This window comes from Microcebus murinus, chromosome 17 (assembly GCF_040939455.1).
Source record: "Microcebus murinus isolate Inina chromosome 17, M.murinus_Inina_mat1.0, whole genome shotgun sequence".
Taxonomy (NCBI): Eukaryota; Metazoa; Chordata; class Mammalia; order Primates; family Cheirogaleidae; genus Microcebus; species Microcebus murinus.
Window position 1 is genome coordinate 57,508,907 of NC_134120.1, and position 20,494 is coordinate 57,529,400.

The 20,494-nt window shown below is 53.0% G+C and overlaps 1 protein-coding gene across 4 annotated transcripts in view; it reads right to left on the reverse strand.

Moving 5' to 3' along the window:
- LDLRAD4 (low density lipoprotein receptor class A domain containing 4) overlaps positions 1 to 19,561 on the reverse strand; it is a 380,175-nt gene extending 360,614 nt beyond the window's left edge. The window contains exon 1 of one of the 4 annotated variants that reach the window (XM_075993695.1): positions 19,103 to 19,561. The gene's annotated coding sequence lies outside the window, so the exon portion shown is untranslated. Of the gene's footprint in view, positions 1 to 18,159; positions 18,888 to 19,102 lie in introns of those variants that run through there. The other 3 variants (XM_075993692.1, XM_075993694.1, XM_075993693.1) reach the window with 3 other exon arrangements.
- Positions 19,562 to 20,494: the final 933 nt, after the last annotated feature.

Here is a 20,494-nt window from a genome sequence, read left to right on the forward strand (position 1 = left end):
CTTAATGAAAATTATTAGTAAGTGTTTGAAGGTGTTTTTTCTCTATCAGAATAAAGTCTATGAAGCTCTTGATCAGAAGCCTACCTTGATCAGATGCCACTAATACCCCAAACACAGCTCCGGGCCTGAGACCAAAGCACCTGTAGGAATTACATGATCTCCTCTGAATACTTCATAAAACCCTCACCCCTTAAGCATAAAAGAAACGTGAACCCCACCAATGCAAGCAGTTGGGTAACTGGTGTTGGGGTTATTTGAAAGTTCCTTCTTGGATAAAACATGAGATGCTGGAATACTAAACAAAATTGTTTTGATGAACTTTCCTGGACACGTGCGTGCAAATAGGGGATTTCAGTAAGCCAATACATGTGAAGCTCTTCTGTGGTTTAACAAAACAAACTTGTATTTTCTCTTTTTCCTAAAACCCCAATCTTTCATTATTATTTTAAGATCATATGTATCTTTGTAGCTGTCTTCAAATCACTTCTGGAAGGAAGCTGGGTCTGCATAAGAATCAACAGGATGCAACTGCAGCTGTCCACTTCCCCAGAAGCCACTGGGCTGGGCGTCCAGCACACCAGAGCCTCTGAGACACGAACTCCACAGCATGTACCTCCAATCACAGTGAAAGATGTTGGACACCAGACAACTTGGCATCTCTACAACCTGGCCTCCATCGCAAGATTACTGTGTGGGATGTGCCTTGTGCATGCGAGAGCAGCACGAGATGTGCGGCCGGAAGTGAGCCCGGGGAGCAGAGGGCTGGCCGGGAGGGAGGGGCACCTGCAGCACGCCCCGCGCGGCCAGGAGGGAGTGGCTGGGAGGCTGCCGTCCACCCCGACAGCAGCCCTCCGCTAGAAGCCTCGGGCCCTCCCTGGGCTCCCTCTGCATGTGAGGTCTGTCCCCAGACACGCCCGCTGTCCCCCGTCCCCTGCAGTGAGGTCGACTCAGCCAAGCTTTTGCTGTCTGCCTCGGGTGGGACCTCTGCTCCGCCTCCATTCTCAGTATCAAAACCTTCTCTTCAGATAGGCAACACATGTACAACTGCTGGAGCGCTCTGGGAGGTCACAAACGGTACAGGGAATTTCAGCAGGTGGGAGGACCAGTGCTGAATGTGTGACTTCTTTGGGTCCTCACAAACTCGTGCCCGGTGAGGTGCTGTGAGGTGCCCAACAGACAAAGTCTGTCTGACACAGGGCGAATTCTTTTTAAGCAAACCCTGAGACTACAATCCATCATTAACCCTCAAAGCTGCTGCATCTCAGTGACCACTCACCCAGCAGTCACTGAAGACCTACTACGCACCAGGTGCTATGGTGAGCACTCGGAATAAAAAGGTGGGCAGTACAGACCCTGACTGCTAGAGTTCATGGTCTATGGGAGAGGCAGATGCCTGCACAGCCCATCAGAAAACAATGGTGTGCAAGCACACATGCACATGTGCACACATGTGGATGCACACATAGGCACACATGTGCACATGGATGCATGCACAGGCACACACATGTGCATGCACAAGCACAACACACGTGCGCACACATGCACATGTGCAAGTGAATGCATGCACAGGCACATGGGCACACACATGTACACACATGTGCATGTGGATGCACACACATGCACATACACACATGGATGCACATGCCAGAACACATGCACACACATGTACACGCATGCTCATGTGCACATGCACACTATGACCAAACTCTGAGGGGGCACAGAGGAGGCAGAAGGCCTCCAGCCCAGGTGCTGACACTGTCTTAGAGCACCTCAAGGGACAAGGGAGAGTGAAGCGGCACCTCCCAGGCCAGAGAGCCCACAGGAAGGCCAAGGTTGTAGCAAGGAAGGGCCAGGGATGGCGTGGGCATGCAGGAGAGAGGACAGTGAAAGCCCCTTCCACTTCCCTGCCCACCCCCAAGCCCACAGGCTCGAGACACCTGCCAAACCGGGGGGCTGAGCATTCAGTGAGTGGACCCCACAAGACTAGTGACATCTTGGGCTGCAATGTGAGTGAATCTGTGACTTTCCAGAGCACCCTGATCACACATGTGACCATCTCCATACAAGTGGGTCTGGGGTGGGGTCTTTCAGAATACTAGCCTATTTATTTAACCGTGCAATGAGTTTCTATGCCCAAGGCCATCTGAAACACAACAAATACAAAGAAATACTTATATGCTACCAATGCCCTTCCTTGGCCAAACAGGAGCAGGCCCCAGCAACGAGTCTGAGGAGGGTGCACTGGCCAGCACACATCAGCGTGTCCGCAGAAACACCCACTGTGGCCCAGGAGCCGGGTGAAGCCTGCCCCGGCAGGGACAGCTAGTCCCGCCTTTGGCTCTGTGGCCTATCATGGCTGATGCAACCCATGTGGCCCAGGCCACCACGGAGCACACACCATGGGCCACGGCCGGACGCTCGCCAGCTGCTACGCAGGGCTCTGTTCCCCCAAGGGCACCAAGGACAGCCAGGGCGTCTGTGTCTCGTCCCCAGGCCTCGCAGTGTCCACAGCAGGCTTCAAAGGGGTGAAGAATGGAGAGTGACAGCACAGCTGTCCCGAGACTGTGGAGAGTCTGTCCAGCCGACGGCTGGAGCCCCCCTTAGACAGCCACCACTTTCACTTGCTCTAAGACTGTGCAATCATTAATACCTGCAATTCATTCTGACTAATCAAAATTCATACTAGTTAATTCACCAGCTAATTAGAATTTAAAAGGGTACCATGGCCATTCAGGCTGGCTCATTTAGGAGCTATTGAAATCCTTACACAGGACTTAGGTGAAAAGGGAGAGAGTCTGTTTAAACTTCTAAGTGGCCCCTTCACGCCCCTTTGTTCCCTCAAATCCCTGAGCTCAGCAGGCTAATCTCATTGGATTAGCTGCATTAACATGGCCGGCATCCTCTCCCCAACACCAGCACCCCCACCCGCAAGTTCCGAGGACACAGACAATTCTACAGAATCCACAGTGCAAGCAGCGGTCCACCCTAACACTCTGATCAGCATCTCTGGGCGTCGCAGCCCCTGCAGCAAGGCTGGGGCAGAGGGTGAGGGTAGGACGCAGCCAGTAGCCTCGCTCAGAGCTTAACTTTCTAAACGTCTTCCACACTGAGACCACAGGCACAGACTCCATCCACGGACACCCACTGCACGCAGGCCCCTCCCAGGCGCCATCTCGCTGAGTCTCTCCAGGACCCTAGAAAGTAATGAGGGTTTGGTGCAATCCTCCGGACCTTGCAAAGAGGGGAAGGCCAGGGCTCCAAAGCCCACACCCGTCGCTGCAGCATGCCCCTCTCAGTGCTGGGTGTGCACAATACCTCGTGCACGTCCTGCAGCTTGCTCACCCTTCTCTGAAATAACTGGGCTTATCACAGAACCTCAGCACCCACAGCAGGTGGAGAAAGTCTTCCCTTTGTGTGAACACTAACAGCCCAAATAGGGAAGCCTTTGGTTCCATCCAACAGTGCTTTCAGATGCCTAGAAACAATAAAAAATTGCAAAGCATGAGCAATCCTTCCAGTTGAGCAAAGGAACTACCAACAAGAGGCAGCGCACTAAGGCAACAAGCCAGACAGCAGCCTGTCTGAGAGGCGGCCCACCCCCTACAATAAACCATGTCCAGTCATTGGGAGTTCTGTCCCCAGCATCTGTCCTGCAAAACGGGAAGGAGAAGTCCTGGATCCGTCCTATGCTTAGGTGGTTCACCAATCTGATGCCCTCTCGACTCAGGAACGGTGGACATTCTGGGTGTTGCTATTAGAGCTTGCAGTTCCCCATGTTCCAGGGCTCTTAGGTGGGTTTTCAGAGCCAGCAATGGGTGGGTGAGGATGGGCAGGAACAGCCTCACACCACTGCCCAGCTGCTCCACAGGCAGCTCGAGAGCTTGCTTCCCAGGGAAGCAGAGAACAAACAGGGATCCCAGGGACCTGCCAGGCTCTGCACCTGCCTCTCAGTTTAAGGACAAGGTCTTAACAGCGTGTGAGCTCAAACAAGCTGCTAAAACTCTCCAGGCCTCAGTTTCCTTATCTGTAAAATGGGAGTGATCATTACACTTCCCAGCCCCATACATGAATTAAATGAATCAAATGAAAGAATATATGGAGAGTTCTAGACAACAATGTCACCATGAACGGGGTTCTCAGCGGGGAAACTGAGGTCGGAGGTCTTTAGTGACCACAATGCCCGGTACAGGGCAGTCACACGATAGTATCCATTGAGGGAACAGATCTTGACTTGCTCAGGGGACAATGCAGTTGGAGACAGAGCTGGGAACAAGAACTCATGTTCCTGAATGTCTTCTACCTGCTTTTCTGCAGTGAGCAGATCACCCCAGCACTATTCGGCCCTGAGGCTAGGAATGAAATTCTCATCTCGGCCAGCCAGGAGGCTGGCGGCTGGTGGTCACTGCCCACAAGTCCATCGATCACAGTAGCCCTCCCTGGTACTGAGCATATGCACTGGAAGCTTTAGGTGTTAACGCCCATCCACAGGGGCTGAAGCCATCCTGTCAGATCACCAGAGGAAGTGGACAGGACACAGAAGGACACCAGGGACCCGCCAGCACTCAGGATCTGGGGGATGCGCTTGGCCCTCCACATTTCAGAGCAGATGTCTGCACCATCCCACCTGAAGTCAGAGTCGCCCCACAAGCCAGGCAAGTGTCCCCACCCTCTCCTCCAGGTGAGGACACCGCACTCAGGCTGGCCTCGAAAGAGCAGCACCAACACGGACGCTCCGAAGGCCAGGCCGTGCCTCCCGGGTGCAGAGAAGGCCCTGACTCCGCCAAGCTGGCTTCCGGGCCAAGCCGGCACCTCTACCACAACAGTCCTAGGAGGGAAGCCTCCAGTGACACGCCAAGGCCACAAACAGAGAGAAAGCCAACTGCTTTTTAAGTCACTTTGTTTCATTCTCCATTAATGTAAAACTGAACTTTGTTTGCCTTATTATGCCCCACCTGACCCATTCCGGACGGGCACAGCCTCGTCTCTAAGTTGAGACAGGACCACATGGGCTCTAAGCCAGTGTGTGGAGGGAAGGTGTCCACAGTGTCGGGGCAAAGCAAAGGGGGTGAGACACCTCCTCGCGGGAGGTGCCCGCACTTCCTCAGGAGGAGGCTGATACCAGCGCGGAAAGCACGACGCGGGACCCTGTGCAGCAACGCCCGCTCCGACAGCCAGCCGGAGGCCCTCCGACCGACAGGGCAGACCCAGTCGCACACGGGTGACCCCAGGCAGAGGCAGGCATCAGAGATCGCAGAAAGGAGTTAAAATGTTGTCTATCAGATCAAAGCTCAATGAGGATTTAAGGGGAAAAACGATGGAACAGTGCTTCTGTGTGTAACCGTTTCCACATCTAATGAGAAACTCTGCTCTGCGTAGGACTGCCCGGCGCGGCTCAGGGAGCGACAGTGCCAGATGGAGCCACTCTCTGCAGAGAGTAAACCTCACTGTCCCCATAGCAACTGCACCATGCTTCCAAAATGCTTAAAAAGACACACATCAAATTGTTTTCCACAATTTTTCGGAAACTGACTTTTTATTCCACACCCTTAGTAAATCCAGTTAACTTGGAACTTGTTCATTATAAAAACAGTAACACAGTAACACATGATCATTGCAGAAAATATAGAAAAGATGAAAAGACAGAATTTTTTAAACCATCTCTAGCACTACACTCGAAGACGCCTGTTTTTAATGTTCTGGTGTATTTCCTCCCGGTCTGTGCTCCGGGGGGCTCGCGCCAGTGCCCTTCCGGACTCCCGGGGCGGGGCAGGGAGGCGGTGGCGAGGGACTGCTATGCAGGGGCCTGGCGGCCTGAGGATCTATTACACACGGCCTGAAAACCATCAGCAACAATGAATCACTGTATTACTCTTTAGAATGTGTCTTTTTCAGATTTTTCCCCTTGTTCCACAACTGGGTTTTCACAATACTTGTGCATTTTAAATCCAAGGAAACAAAACTAAACTCAAGAAGGCGTATCCAATACCAGAATAAGAGCAAAGTCAGAAGTCTGGAGGGTGAGTCAGACTTCCAGGTAGCTGTCGAACACTTAGTCTTCTTTGAAAAGACAGAAAAAAGATTCACAAACCATAATTTTCTCTACTTTGAACTTTCCCTGATCCCAAGAACAGAGGAAAACAGCTTAGGAGAACCAAGGTTATAACAGAGACATTTTGTCTAAAGAGAACACATCTACTTAAGATGATTTTCATAAAATTAATAAATCTGATGATCTTTCACAGCTTAATACATTTGATTTAAGCATAAAATAATATTTTATGCATCCAAAATTTATTTAACCAACAAGTTATATTTGGGACAGGAGAGAGGGAAGGCAAGAGTCTGTCTGGAAAACATTTGCTTCCCCGGCTTCTGGGAGGCAGTTTGCTCCCGGGGGAAACAGTGACATAAGAAGGTAAGCACACGAGCAGAACCCAGTGGGCACGGCGGGCGGGGGCACCGGAGGGGACTGTGAAGGGGCCTCCCAGCTCACCCCTCCTGCTGCTCCTGCACTCTAGCCTTTCAGCAGGCTTTCTGTTTGCACTGAGGCCTGCCCTGACCCTCGGTAGCTCAGGAGAGAGCCCCACACCCACACCTGGCACCCACCCAGGAGCCCCACAGACAGCTCACCCGGCACCCAGAGCCGCGCCCAGCCCTGCCAGTCTGCAGACCTGCCCACCATCCTCCCGGCCAAGGCGCCTCAGCTCCCACGCCCATTTGTTCAGGAAACTAACAGTTCCAGCTGCTGGGCAGGCACCTCCCGTGTGCGGGGTCAGAAAAGGAACAAGAAGGTGACTGTCTGCCTCCAGGAGCTCCCTTTCCCCCAGCACCTGTGCAAGGGGATGCCCCAGAGAAGACAGGCCAGGGAAGGCGTCCCTGGGAGGGAAGCCAGGAACCATCTTGGGCAGGGCAACCACGAAGGCCTGTGGGGCAAGGAGGTGGGGGGTGAGGGAAGGTGACCAGAGGGCACACAGTCAGGGGCCAGGGATCACACCGGTCACCCGTTGCTGTGAGAGACCAGGGGTGGAGATGAAGGAGAGTGCTTGGGCAGGAGGCCCCTGCAAATACCCAGGAGAGAGAGAGAGCACATGAGCACTGGTGGTGGTGACAGGTAGAATGATCAGATTTGGGACAAACTTTGAAAGCAGAAGAAAAAGGATTTGTGCATGCATTGGGCTATGGAAACTCAAAAACCAAGGAGGACTAAAGGAGGCCCCAGATGTGTGACCCAAATCACTGGGCAGACGAGAATGCTGGCTCTGAAATAGGACAGTGAGGGGGGAGGGAAGGGATGGGGATGGAAGTCACACAAGGGGGTGGAGGCACGGCAGGTTAGACATGCTGGCCACAGCCGCCTACACACAGAGGACCCTGGGGGCGGCTGGGTGTAAGAGCCAGGAGTCTGGGCTTCAGGGCCAAGATCCTCTATGCAAACATACAACTGATGTCAACCCCTGCAACACAAAATTCTGCCTCTAAGCTCCCCAGATGTGGGTGTGTAACATTCTCAGCTCAAAAACCGCCCTCCACTGACAGATAAGGGTGAGGGCCATTTCCTCCCAGCTCGGGGCTGACCACACCTTACCGGCAGGTGTAATCGGGCAGGCTGCATCGCCGAGGTAGAGAGACCAAACACCCAAAGACATCTGTGCCTAGAGAAGGACGTCACAAAACAGCACCAGAGACAGTGGCAAACAGGACACAGAAGCAAGCACATTTCAAATAAGAGGGCGCTGGCTTCCTCAGCCAGCTTCGCAAGCAGCTCCCACACTGGTCCCTGGGCTCTGCCAGCCCGATGAGCAAGCCAGAAGGCTCCCTTGACATCCTGCCGCATTCTCTCAACAGTAAACAAGCAGATGAACCTACTAGATCACGGTCCCACTACACGGTCCAACAGCAGAGCATATATCTGAATGGTATGGATGACAAGTTAGCTTCCTTAGCAGCCAGTCCCCGTCCTTTGCAAATGCTAAGAGCACATGGCCTCGGTGGCTTCCTTCAGAGCAGACACCTTCAGCAGAGGTGGGGCCTTTGACCTCGAGCTCTCCCCTAACTCACTGTGTGTAGCTGCTATGGGACCTTCTGCTGCAGTTATTTATTATTTATTGATCACACAAACTCATCACCAGAGGAGATCAGAAGGCACCTCATTCGCCACTGCCTACTGAGCGATTAGCTAGAGCACTGGTAAAGCGGACACTCACTCCTGTTCGCCCTGCAAACCAGGAGGGGCCACCCCAGGGAAAGCGGCAGGTGCTGCTTGTCTCTTGTTGTCAGCTTCAGAGGCAGAGCTGGGTTCACCAAAGGTGACCGGCACTTGTCCCTGGCTCTGCCGCGGCACACACAGCTCCAACAGGTGGCTTCCAGAGCATGTTAGTCAGAGGCCATGGAGGACAGACAGCAGAAAACCGTGCGAACGGCAGTGCACGTGACTTCCACTTAGAACGCAAGGAGCAGGAGAGTCAGCCAAGCCACACACAACAGGAAGCATCCATACAGGGACAGGATGCAGCGCCCAGGTGGCACCGGGCCACGGGCTGCAACACGAGGTAGCAGGCGTAGCCGGACAGAGGCCCGGGCAGGGAATAAAAGCTATTCTGCTAAAAGGGGAGGCACAGAAGGGAAGTCAACTTGCACCCACAGCTGAACAAACTGTGCCACGACAGAAGCCCAAACTGTACTGACCAAAAAGGAGCACCAGCCTTGGCCAGAGGTGAGGGGTGAGCTGGGCACAGACCGGAGAGGCGCCAAGCTGGAGCACCCGCCCCACGGCCCACAGCAGGCTGAGTCTATGCGGGTCGGAGTCTACAACATTTGTCTCAGCCCCACCAGAGTCTGCGCAGATGGTCCCGTAACACGGAGCGGCTGAGAGCTGGCCCCGGGTGCGCCCAGCTGTGCCACACACTCCACGGCAGTAGCGGCTTGGTCGCGCACAACCGGCCAGGAGGGGGTTGCCCCTCTGCTCTGGTCTCCTTGATTTAAGTAACTGCACCCCCAAATTCAATTTCTGGTGCTTTGCCCTAACCTCCTGAAATAACACAGCCTGGGTGCCTGCTCAGCCACCAAGCCAGAAGGCTGGGACCAGCGCCTCCGAAAACATCCCACTGTGTGTCTTGGACAATGGAGCATCATCTCCAATTAGGTCTCGCACGTTAAAATAAAATAAGCTCCAACCTGAATTCCACATTCAGCTAATAGCCACATTAGAGAAGATGGAACAAATCCATTAATTACACTTCTATGTACATTTCATTAATTATTTGTTCCTTAAAGCCAAAGAACATGAAATTAGACGTTGTCTATGAAAAGCTTTAAATAGTTACACGTTTTGTAAATAGAAGGCATTATTATTCTACTCCATGCAAGAGCAACGAACCTGGCTCCCTGGCGTGAACCGCACAGAGTATGAAATTTAAGCATTTTGTGAAACGGGAACAAATATCAAGCATTAAAGAACCATGGACAAGAGTCCCCCTGCAGACAATTAGACATGAAAATAGATCTAAGGTGGGTGTACCAACAGGCTTGTTGTTCTTCACCATTCCTGGCTGGTTGATTCAGTTTTCAGCAAAGAGCCACTCCACACCAGAACCAGACTTGTGCTGCCTCAGCCCGTGGCCACATGCAAGAAGAACAGTGATGACCATAGTGACAAGTATGGGCCACAGCCGCTGCTCACTAAACGCACCTCCACTTGCCCTGTGCTCACTCCGACTCCCAGCCCTCCCCATCCTGTCATCGCCTCTCAGAATCCTGTCCACCTTTCATCCAAGCCATGTGTCAACTGCCATTTCATCTGCAAAACCTGTTCAGACCCCTCTCACCCTTCCCCCTGCCCGAGGGAGACCCCATTCCCCAGCACCACCTGCATTCTGCCTCACACACAAACATCTACATGTGTGTGAGCCTGAAATTTAAGGGTCTGCCCATGGTGCATTAAGTCTCAACCCAAAGTCAGTGTCTTAGTGCATTCACGCTGCTATAACAAAATGCCTTATTAGGGTAATTTATAAACAGAAGAAATTTATTGCTCACAGTTCAGGAGGCTGGGAATCCCAAGATCAGGTCTCTAGCAAACCTGGTGTCTGGTGGGGTCCGCTTCTGCATGGGTGGTGTCTTCCATGTATCCCAACATGGCAGGAGGGGTACACAGGCCTCCCCTGAGCCTGTTTTATGAGGGCACTAATCCCATTCATGAGGGAGGAGTCCTTACAGCCTAAGGACCTCCTAAAGGCTGCATCTCTTAACACTGTTATGTTGGGGACTGAGTTTCAGCTGTGAGTCTTGGGGACACACAAACATTCAGACCATAGCATTTGGCCTCTCCCAAAGTTTCCCTTAACTGACCAAACCAAGATCTTCCCGTCTCCTCAGTGTGGTCATTAGCCTCACATGGCACTCGCGTGCTCATCTCTCTCCCACCAGCCTGGGGGCAGAGGGGCCTCACTCTCCTCCACATCCAGCCTTTCTTCAACAACTGCTTAATGTGAGACTGGATTATACACCTGCTCATAAAACTGTTCTTATTTGCTAATCACTTCCCGTAGGCATATTCTATCTTCTCCTTAGTCTCTAAGTCCCCAAAGGGCAGGAACTGGGTCTCTGACCACACCAGCACGGGGCAGGTGCTTCACAGATACTTACACACTTGACCTAAGAGTTGCCTTTAATTGAGCCCTCACTATGGTAGTTGGCCCTGTCCCAATTGGTATGCATACACAGCATCTTATGTAATCCTCTCAAAAACCTAAGAGTTGGGCAAATAGTTATTTTGGAGAAGGATAAACTAAGGCATAGAGAAGCAGTGACCTGCCCAAGGTCACCTCCAAGGGGCCCAGCAGGACAGGAGCCTGGAAGGGAAAGCTAGCGGTGGCAGACTCAAGAAACCCCACATGGCAAAACCACATGGGAAACCAGTACACAACCCATCTGACGCTGCTTCCTTGGTGGATCGAGTGGGGACAGCCACCTCCATGAAGATGGCAGAACAGGAGCCACTCCTTTAGGCATATAAATGTGCCCCGATTTTAAAAATCCAACATATGAATGATATTATAACAGTCAAAGGGCGAGGCTTCACATTACAGAGCAATGCACTGTGAGTTCCAGTAAATAACAAATGCTAAATTTTTAAGGGTGCAAGACTTATCTTAATGGCTGAAGTCACAGAAAAACAAACGTTCAACCAACCAACTGACTGCCAGAGCTGCCTCCACCCTTGAGGTCCTGCACGCATCATGTCCAAAAGGGCCTGTCCCTGCTAGAAAAGCACTCAGGCTTTTTATCACCGTGCTATGGGAGCAAGCCACATAGCACGGTCAAGTCAAACCGGAACCTGCCAGCATCACATGCATCAGCCAATAGCAAACACAAGGTGTACGTTTCAGGCACTCACAGTACTCTGAGTTCCAGCACCCTATACAGTAACATCAGGGCATGCAACTCCCTGCCAGGAACTGTCACTACCAAACCATGGCCTCACTGCAGGAAACAGAGGATAGCCAAGGACTACGGCAGAGGCATGCTTCCCAGCAGACACCAAAGGACCACGCTGGCCAGACCCCTGGGGTGGCCACCACCCCATTAGCAGTCCTCTGCACATGCCATCTCCAAGGCCTCAGCGCCATCCGCACCACCAGCTACAGGTGAGGGCAAGTGTGTACCTGGGACAGAATGTGGCTCTGACAGTGGGCTGGGCAGAGCTGGGAAGGGTCCAGCCTGCAGTCTCAAGCCCAGGGAGATGGGGCAAAGGGCCTCCTGGAGTCAAGTGTCACCCCAGCTGGGTTTCTGCCATCTGTGCCCGCAGTGCCTGGGCTCCCTTCTCTGAGCGCCTCCTTGAAGGCTTTGGCACAGAACAGATAATTGCACCTGTTGGGTCCTGTGGGCCCTACTCACTGTGTATCAGACAATTCCAGGCAGAGGTGCACCCAGCACACACCCATAGAGCAGGTGAACACCCTGCTCAGGGCACGGGTAGTACCTCACCAACTGAGTGCAGGTACCTGAGAACAGAACCATGTGGGTCGTGACCAGCTTTGGTGGTGCAGAACTTCTGCTCCTTCCTCCAGCACTGCAAACAGTCTCCACTCTAGCTGTTCCCAATCTCTCAAGAGAGGTTCATAACAACCCACTAAAATGATTTTCCATTTCTCTCCAGCTTTAGGAGCAAGCAGCTTAGGAGGTCAGGCACTGGTGACAGCTGCATGCAGCTCTGGAAAGGCTAAGGCCGTGGCAGAAGGCAGAAAACCGTAGCACATCACAGAGGGGAGGCAGTGAGGTCCCTCAGCAGAGGGCACAAACATGAAGTGTGGCGCATCAGCCACCCAGGGAAGCAATCACAGGGTCCATTTTATGTCTGCATCCTTGGGGGCAAGACCAGCGAAGAGTCTAAGCTCAAAGGGGGTCATTCAACATGTAGAGCAGAGACGGAGCCACCTCAGCAGCCGGTGGCTGAGCCCACGTCCTCCCCCGCCCGCTCCCCACTCATGAGTTAGGTGCACCCCGCGGAGGGAGGGCTGGGGAGTCAGAGAGGACCAGGTGCAGTCTGTGGCCATGAAATCCTATAATTTTAAAAATACTATTAGACTGTTTGTTGCCCTTAACTGACCTGAGCAGAATTTAATTCAAACTTAAAAACAACACAAAGGTATTACCCCTTCTGATGAGATCATCCACCAACATCGCTGCGTTTGCCCACTAACAAAGTCCCAGCAAAGAGCAGAGCTCTCTCCGTCTATGACCCAGAGGATATAAACATGTATTTTTATAATAAAAGATAGGAATGGAAATTTAAACACCACATTGTTTACCGCCAAATTTGCAAGGATTTTTTCATAATAACATCTGGCAGTGAGAAGGGTGCAGTCACCCTCGTGCTGTGGGAGTGTGGGCTGCACGTGGGTTTGAAGGACCGAACAGAAGAAACGTCTGGCCACCACACTTCTCCTGCCTATCATTGCTTTGCCTTTCTCTCAAGGAACTGATGGCACAATGTGGACAAAGACAAGGCTGCTGAGGGTCCAAGTCCCAACACTGAGGCTCCTGCCGCAGACAAGACAGGCAGAGAGCAGAGATTCAGATCCAGGATGGGAAAGGGAGGCAGAACCACCACAGGAGGCAGGAAGGAAGGCGCCCTGGGCTTGCTGGCTAGATACAGTCCCACTGGGACTGCTCAGGAACAAGGAGAGAAATGTCACCCAGCTGGGGAGTGGTCTCAAATGAAAAATTTCTGAACTGGGTGCTACCTCCTGTGGCTCCAGAGTCAGAGCCCCACCTGTGGAGCTAGACTGCCTGGCTGGTCACGACTCTAGCCCGCAGTGACAAGCAGTGTCTGGGCAGTGTCTCAACTTCTTGCCTGTCTGTAAGATAGGATGGCAGGAATGCCTAGGCACAGGGCTGCTATGAGTATTCATTAGTGGATACAGTGTATATGCAGTGCTAAGAACAGAGAGTGGCACATCCTAAACACTACGTGAGTGTTTGGAACTGCAGGTAGTATCATCTGACCAGGGCACAGGGCAAGGCAGGTCAGCCCAGAGGTCAGGGAGTCCTTCAGAACGCGGCCTGGCTACTCGCCTGCTGCAGACTCTCCAGCTGCCTCCTTCAGAAGCACTGAGACATTTCCATGGAAATTCCTGCTCAGCTCTGTGCACAGGCTGCAGGCCCCTGGGCCACAGACACTGGAACAATGCCCAGCTGTGCCTCTCAGCACTGCGGGCCCAGCCCATTTCTAGAGAATCATGGCTGAGTGGCCCACTGGAAACCACACAGCAGGGCAGAAAGCCTGCCATTCCTAAAGCCCCGGAGGCAGGAAGCCCACCCACACCCACACAGAGGGTCCTCACACACCCGACATAGAGGCGTGGCTTGCCAGGGATGGATGGGAAGGATCCTTTTCTCTTTGAAGAGACACTCTAGGTCCATTGGGAACAGTGCAAATGAGAGCACATGCGTTGCTCACTGCCCCCCATTTCTGACCTTAATGCCACTCAAGTCGTCCATCCCACGAGTCCTGTCTGCAGAGAGACGAGCGAATCACTTGGCAGGGGCCCCATGTATGAGGTGGCTTTGTAACATGAGCAGTGTGTCCACTAACAACTAGAGCAAGACCATTAAGTTCATTACACCTGTCACTCTGCCAGCTGAGTCTCCAAATTGCCTGTGATGAAAGTACATTATGCCCAAGGAGTGCCACCCAGCCCCCTCCCAGGGCAGCATGCACATATCTATTGCAAACAATTTGTTCTTGGTGTCTGCACCTGCAGCAAGAACACAACTGTAAACAGCTTGAAACTTGGCCTGGCGACACCTTAGGCTCTGAGCAGCTAAGAACAAAGTTTAGGGCTCTTGGGAAGAAGCGAAGTGCCATATTCCCCCAGTGGAAGAAGAATGTGGGTGTGGACTCCAGAGGGGTGAGGGGCAGGGAAGGAATCCAAGCAGCCTACAAAATAAAGGGCACAGAGTGGCCCTGCAGTACAGCCAAAAATAAAAGCGAGACATGCCCTTTTCATTTCCGAGCCGAGGCCCAGCATTCTAGGCAGCAGGCAGAGGCCTCCACACAGCTGCACATACACCAGGCCCGTGAGCAGTGCCCAGCCGGGGCTGGCCGCCGGCTACAGAGTGCGTTTGTAGTGCAAGCGTGTTGCAGACAGCGGTAATTTATTTATCCCTGTCATGTAACATTAACAATCTGTCTGGAGCTTGGCAAGCACCAACTTGCACTGTCATATAAACTGTCTGACAAACTTAAAGTTTTGTAAATGCCTCTCTTTTTCCAGCAGACAATAAAGCATCCTAAAAAAAAACAAAAAAAAAGTTTTCATCTTTTCTGTTCCTTTTCTTTCTTCCTCTTCCAAAAGAAAAAAAAATAGGAAGAGAAAGAAAGAAAATCAACAAAAAAAAGAACCCATGCAAACAGAAATGATCCCTCAGCAGGAATCTTAACCTTAAAAGTCTCAACATTTTTCCAATGCCAAGTAAATGAGTAAATAAATGGGTGGGGGGTCAGTTGCAAGGAGGGTAAGGGAGCAAAATCTGCAAAACAAAAGTACAGTCATTAAAAATTAATAAAGGGTGTGGACTTCCAGCCCCCGCCCTTTCTGCCCAGGGACTTGAGCCAGACGTTCCGCATCCTCATTAAGTGGAGTCTGGCAGACTGCCGGGGTTTTAGTGGGTTCTGGGAATGCCAATATATTAACCAGAGGACTTTTTGCATACCCTTTAGAGTTTTTATTCTAGAAAAGTCAACCATTTGGCACAGTACAGCCTTATTTTTGTCCGGGAAAGCTCTCAGCTGCCAATCAAGGGAGAAATTATAGCTATGTTCTTCGTAATTTCCAAGACCTATCTGGAAACCAAGCTTGGTGGAAAGAAAAGTCCTCAAAAAAACAGTTTAAAAGGCCAAAGTACCATTTTTAGTGGGAATTCAAAGGAAAGCAATCCATACTTAAATCACATGGGTATGTGACAACACAGACATCATTTTCAAGTCCTCCTGTGATAGACAAAAAAAAAATATTAACTGGGATTTGAACCCAATATTTCTATAGCAATTGACAGTGCAGGTGCTTGCTTGTGTTCTTTAGTTGCCTGACAATAAAGCAAACAGTGCCACACAAAAAAAATCTCCCTAAAATATAGTCTTGTGGCCTAAATTTTCAAATAGCAGGCAGAGCCTCTTCATTCCTATTTTGAAACTTAAGATTCACCTTCCATGCACACCCATAATATAGGTCAAGATGTAATTCTAGACTAACACAGTCCATGTAGGCAGAAAGTCACTTTGACATCAGAAAATAATGCCTTCCAGGAGATTTTTTCTGAGACCTAAAAAAGGAAGGAACTGAAGGAGGGAAGGAGAGGGAGGGAGGGAGGAGGGAAGAAAACAAAGAAAGCAAAGAACAATCCAGGACTCCACAGCAATCTTGCTACTATTCACATTTAATACCATGTGCCTATACAAATGATGTTCACTGTTTATAAACATTTTTCCAGGTTAAAATAGTATGCTCTTCTTTTACAGGTATCACTTCTTGAGTTTGTCCTTCTCTATTAACTCTCACCCAAAAGGACAGACATATCACAGAGACTCCGTAATCCCAGCTTCAGAAGAAAGAGGAGAAGCAGCACAGCAAGGGATGCCAGAAAGATCTGACCTGCCTACAACTGCAAGGGTCCCTGCTCGGAGCCCTGAGGGGGCTTTGGGTTTACCTGATGACACAGGGTAGTCACCTCCCACACATCACCACAAGGTGACTTTATGGCAGGTACATGCAAAGGGATCCAGAGGTCAAAGGTCTCTGCTTGACTGCTGGCCAGAAACTACCCACAGGGAGCAAAAGTCACCCTCCCTCTACGTTTCCCTGCCAGCTTGGAAAGTTACCTCTCAGCAGCCCAGATAAAAAGCAGACAGTGTCCCAGGAGCTGCAAGGCTGCTCCACCAGGCTGCTAAGTCAACCAGCACTACAGGGCAGCCCCAAATTGTAAACACCTCTGTAGATGGGCCCTTGCTCTGGCACACCAGGCAAGAAAACTATTCTTAGAACACTGTCAGCAGTTGGGGGAAAATAAGTATTTGTCTATGCATATACATACTCTGGCAGAGGTGGGGACAGGATTGTTGAATCTCAAATCATGTGCCAACAAATTGGCACAAAATCCCTTAATAAGCAGCTGGCACTGGGTGAGTTCCACTGCAGGACTGTGGTCATGCAAACCCAGCCCCCAAGAGGACTCAAGGGACACCTCTGAAAACCTGCTGGGGAGAGTCTTCTCCAAGGTAAACACAAACCTCCATGGACCAGAACCATGGCCAACACCTCGAGGTCTTTCAAGGGTAACAGCAGAATGTTAAGAAATTAGAGAGGTCTTTTAAAATAAGGGAGGAAAGCAGCTACAATTCTATTACAGCAAATCCCGTACTGGCATTTACAGTCTCAGCCCTAATTCCTAACAGTGTGTTCAATGTCAACAGCAAAGTGAAGCTCTTAAAAAGAATCAAGCTTTCAAAGATCATGAAGAATGATCTTTGTTTTAAAAAGCACTCCTCTGCAAGAGCCATCAAATGACATTTCAAAGGTTGATAGGAAACCAAATATTATAATTCAATAAATGTACATAGGTAATAATATTCAGACCTCCTCATTTGTCTATGTAGTGACTCAAATTTGACAATATGATCACTGACTGAACACAAAGACAATATTTCAAGAGAACTGTGCCGAGTACAAAGGCAGATTTATGGAAGACAGTAAGCTCAATTTAAATACTAGAGAAAACGAAATACTTATACAAAATGCAGACGCGACTTGATGCAATGGCAGTTTCTCTATGCAGACTTTGCAGAACGTTCTCTGTAATTCAGTTCTCAGTCCTGAAGCTCCAGGGGAGAAACAGACAGGAGAATACTGTTCTTAGCTAGCAAAACTAGCAGAAAGGCCATGTGTAAAGGGAAGTTTCTCAGCACTAGCTCTGCAGGAAGGCACCAACCTCCACGCCAGCCAAAGGACTCTATTTTTAAGAGCCAACACTGCTCACCATCTCTGTCCACCTCTACAGCAAATAACTTACTAATACTAGCACTCAGAATCAACATTCTGTGCAGCTAATCTCACCTCACACCTAACAATGTCTAGCACATAGTAGGTCATCAATAAATATTTATCACTATCATAATTAACATTTAGAAAGCAGCACTGAACTCTAAGTCCAGGCGTGGGAAGATGCCAAAATAATTAGAAAAGAAAAAGAGAAGGGAATAGACAGGACACACAGGAAAAGAAAAGCAAATCAAAATTATCCAATTCTAGCTAATTAAAAGATTCCTTGGGGAAAACAAAAATTGCACTACTTTATGTGGCCACCGACACTCAGCCATCATTCTACCCTGCTTGGAGCTAGGAAGCCCCGCTGGCTTTGAAGAGTTTCTGGCTGTCCTGACTGGCGGTGCCCCTCCGGGCGACCGGCGAGGCGGCGGCTGGGATGCGCCTTCTCCCGGAGCCGCCCGCCCACCAGGCATCCCAGTGGCCCTGAAAACCTCTGCTTCATCAGAAAGCCTCCTCCTTCTCCAATTAAAAAAAAAAAGTTTAAAAGCAAGCAAATGCCCTCTCCGCCACCACAGCGAATTAACCTAAGCGGAGCCCACAGTCTCCACCAACGTACTCACAGGGCGCGCCCCCAGCCCCACCCCGGGCGGCGCACCGGGCAGGGGTCCCGAGGAAGCCTCCTCAAGGCTGCGCAGGGCAGACCCCTCAACAAAGGCAGTGCCGGCCCGGGCTGGGTGCTCGTCGCTTCCTGTTTATTCCACGGTGAGGGTCAAAGAGAAATTCAGCACACGCCTGCTTCCTCTGGGGCTCAGAGACCCAGCCTAAGTGCCGGAGCAGCCGCCGGAGACAATCGGCTTCCTAGCCAATGCCGGGAGCTCCGGGCGGTCCCGCGACCGACGTCAACGCGCGCGGGGGGACCCGGGGAGACGCCGGGTGAGGCGGGCCCGAGGGCTGGCGGGCGCGGGGGCGCGGGGCGCAGGATGCAGAGCTGCTGAGTGCGGGACGCCTGGTGCGGGGCACGGCCGCTCCCGCCCCCTGCCTTCCCGCAAACTGCCTGGCAAGGTCCTGCACCGTCTTCCCGCTTCGCGCTGACCTCCAGCACCCCGCCTGCAGCGCTTCGCCGGCAGGCCTACGGGAGCCCAGACAGTTTGGGCAGCCCCCCTCGCGCTCATCCTGGCCTCCAGGCGGTGCAGATTAAGTCTTGCCACCGCGGGACACCCCGCGCCCCAAGACACTGGGAAATAGAAAACGGGGTGAGGGTCCGCAAGCTTCCACCGCCAGAGCACAGCCCTCTCCAGGCAAGCGCCCCGGGCCACCCGCCGTGCCCACGGCGACTCAGCCTCACAGCCCTCGCGCACTGGTCTCCGGGGGACGCGCCGGGGCGGGGAGGGCGCGCGACGCCAGGCCTCTCCCTCCGGCCCCCGCGACGGCGCAGGCTCGCGGGCGTCCCGTTCCCAGAGCGCCCTGCCCCGCCTCGGATACCTCGCTCCCTTCCCAGCCCAGCGATGAAGTTGGGCCAGAAGCTGTGACCACAGCAGCCACCTCGGGTCCGCACTCACCTGCGATCGCCCTCCTGAGCGGAGGCGGGCACTGCCCGCAGTGCGGATCGCCGGGCGCCCGGCCCTGCCGGCCGCGGGGGAGGGCGCGCGGTGCTGGGCCGCCGCGGCAGTGGGCGCGCAGCGGGCCGGCGGGGAGCGCGGCGCGCGGGGTCTCTTTAAGAGCCGGGGACCTTCCACCCGGGCCTTCCCCGCGCTCCCCGCCCCCCTTCCCTTCCCCGGGCACTCGCAGCCTGTCTGGCGGCGGCGGCGGCTCCTCCCAGCCTCGCAGGGGATCCCCGGCCGGCCACGGCGGCGCGCGGAGCGGGCAGGGCCGGCTGCACTCGCCTGCTTGCCCCGCTGTGCCCGGTGGGCGGCCTCGGGCGGGGGCCGCGGGGAGACGGTGCCGCGGCCGCCTGGGAGGTGTCCCGCCTCCTGCCGCGGATGGGGGAATGTCCCGCCTCCCGCCGCCGCCGGCCGTCTCCAGCCGTAACTCCGCGCGGAGGCTGTGTCTGTCTCCAACTCCTCCAGCCTCTCCTCCCCCTTCCTCGCCACTCCGCGGCGGGGACCCGGCGCGCGGCCAGGCCGCGGGGGCGGGGGACGCCGTGGCGCGGGGAGAGGGTCCCCGGCACGCACAGGCCGCGCCGGCCTCTGCCGGCTGCGTGCTCCGAGGTGGGAGGTGCGGGCCGGGGGAGGCGTGCGGGCGCCGGGGCCGCGGGACCCAGCTCGGGCCGCACGCCCGCCGCGGGCTCGGGCTCGGAGGGCGCGCGCCCACCGCCGCCGCACGGGGAACTCCGAGCCGTGCGCGTGCGGAGAGACCGCGGGCAGGGGCGCCGGGAGGAGCCGGCTCGCCGCCCGCAGGCCAGGGCGGTCTCGGGAGAGGAGCCGGCGCTCGGTGCTCCGGTTACCTCGCGGGCTGCGCCTGCCCAACGGGCCGTGGGCCTTCAGGCACCAGCTCTGAGACACGCAGTAGGGCTTCAGGACATTTAGTAGGACGGGTTAATGCTCGGGGACCCCACTTGGTCCCCCCTTAGGGTCCTGCACTCTTTACAAGAAATGGCTCCTGACTAGAAGTTCAGATTGATTCTTCCTCTTTGCGCTATGACCTTTTCTCCTTGAAGTACCTACATCTCCTCCTCTGAAGACCATTTCGGACTTGACCTCCGCTAGAGTGCAGACAGTATGACATTTTGTTCTCCAGAAGTACCAGCACTGGCACAAAATTAAAGCCCTGCAGACATAACAAAATATTAATACTATACTAACCTGGGGTTTCAGGCTGGGCTTAACAGAGATGCAGCTGATTAAAGGAGTAACAATTTTCAGCTTTTCCCCACCTCCAAAGTAAACTGTGCAGCTCACAGTTCCATAATATCAGGGAAGTGAATCTTTTGAAATCTATGATTTATTTGTCAG